Genomic DNA, 2,316 nt, shown 5'->3' on the forward strand with positions numbered 1-2,316 from the left:
GAACTTTAGGAAATAACAAACAAGATGAGTTCAGAAAAACCCTGGGAGGATTTACTTGAACTGATGCACAGTGAAGTGCAAAGAACCAGGAGACTATTGAATGCAATAATAGCAATATTGCAACAATATTCAATTGTGAAAGACAGCTACTCTGTTTAAGATAATGATCCAAGACAATACTGAAGGACTAATGATAAAGAATGCTATCCACCCTCAGGGAAAGAACTGATGAACCCTGAGTGCAAATTGAAGTGTGTGTGTTTGTGTGTGTGTGTATATACATACATATATACACATATAACTTAATTTTTCTTGCTTTTATTTTTACAACATGGCCACTATGGAAATATGTTTTGCATGATTTCACAAATATAATTGATATCATACTACTTGCCTTCTCAATGAGTTGTGGAGGGACCAGGGTAAAAATTAATAAATATTAAAAATAAAAAATCCAACAGGAAACTAAAGGCACTTCTTAGAAACCAGAAAATTGTAGGAAAGTGGTTTGATAGCAAAACCAATGCCAGTATAAGCAATCCTCTCAAAACAAGCAGAGGTGGTCAAGGATACATGTGGCTTTCAGAACTCAGTGGGTCTGGTAGGAGTGAGACTTGGTGGCTCCCCTGGAAAAGACTGAAGGAAGTCAGAAATCTTCAGAGTGGGAACCTTGGAAACATCAAAATAGTGTATGGTGTTTCCACAGTATATATAGTCAATGTTTAGAGGGCTCCAGAAATCCAAGAGAGTTAGGGCAAAATCAAAGACATGATCACTACATTCTAAAGTGTAACAGAGTGTAGAACCTGACCCTAGTGCAAAGCCACAATTCAGATACTAAACTTGGAGAGATGAGTACCAAAGAAGACACTGACCAGTTTTTAAAAAAAGTATAATAGATCTAGAGATCAACAACTTCATAAAACCTCAAGCAAAATTTATTATATAGGCTTTCTTGAAATGGAAATTTATTGTTGTATATTTTGAATCCTCTCTCACATTCTGCTGTACACATGGAAATGATTTTTCTTTTCTTATTTTGCACTATTTTAGTTTTAATGTTTAAATTTGCTAATTTTTCTTTTCTTTTTTATTTAACTTTAAAATTTTTAAAAATTACAAATAAAAAAACTTCAAGAAAAGATTCAAAGGGAGAAAAGATTCAAACAAGAATTATGTGAATCTTTGAAGAAATGATGCAAGAGATAAAAATAAGTATTAAATAAAAGATTTGGAGGAAAGAACTGGAAGGAGAACAAGTAAGAGAAAATAAAAAGCAGTAAAAACTACTCCAGTAATGGACTCCCTAAAAAGTAGATTAAACTAAGAGGAATCAATGACCCCATGAGACAGCAAAACATATTAGAACAAAATATGATGACTTAAAAATAGATGAAAATGAAAGATATCTGAAATGAAAAAAAAAAGAAAACCTGACTTAGAAAACAAGTCATCAAGAGATTATTTAAGAATCACTGAACTCCCTGAAAAACCACAATTAAAAGAAAAAACCTGGGCACACAGCTATTGAGAGCTCTAGGTCCTTGGTCTGGAGAACAGTCCCCTGAACATTGTTACTCAAGTTATGAATCCGAGTACAATAAAAGTGTAGACAGATGTCCTGAGGACTTATCAATGAACGGAGGAGATGAGGATGAAGATGACCACGATGAGCAAGAAGATTCTGAGAAAGTTAATGAGACAAATAGAGTAGAAGCTAAGTGACCAAAAGCTTTTAATTCTCAACCTATTCCTCCTCACCTTCCTGCAACAGCTTCAGAGTATCTTGGCTTCAGCCAAGTGAGGGTAGGGTAGAAATGCTACAAAGTGAGAATGCATCTGGACAGACAGCAGGATGAGTCTGCTTCAGCTGACAAGCAGTATAAACAAGAGGTGGCCCAGGTCACTTACTCAACATCAGCTGTTTCTAGCACGTAGGAAGTGTTGTATGTCAATGGAAACGGGACCTACGGTTACCATAGTTACAGAGGGTTAGAAGAAGGACTGCTAAATCTGAATGATGCTTTAATGGTGGTCCCACTTATCTCAGGGGGTTTAAGAGGAATAATAATACTGGGTAGGAAATAGCCATATTCCCCACTTCCTGATCCTGAAGTGAGAATAAAAAGAGAGAAAAGAAAAGGACTAAAACCTGTGAGGGTGCTTTAGATGTTCTCTTAGATAATTTGGAAATGACTGAATCATTTGTGGTCTGCAAATGCAATGACATAATTGCATTGTAAGAGCAGATGATTACAGAGGACGCTGGGTGATATGAACTGATGCAGATTGAAGTGAGAATAATTTAGACAAAGA

General features: G+C 35.6%; 1 pseudogene; it reads left to right on the forward strand.

Moving 5' to 3' along the window:
• Window positions 1-573: 573 nt before the first annotated feature.
• Window positions 574-2,088, forward strand: LOC114044618 (annotated as a pseudogene).
• The last annotated feature ends 228 nt before the right edge of the window (window positions 2,089-2,316 follow it).

Source organism: Vombatus ursinus, unplaced genomic scaffold (assembly GCF_900497805.2).
Source record: "Vombatus ursinus unplaced genomic scaffold, bare-nosed wombat genome assembly UNPS02014774.1, whole genome shotgun sequence".
NCBI lineage: Eukaryota > Metazoa > Chordata > Mammalia > Diprotodontia > Vombatidae > Vombatus > Vombatus ursinus.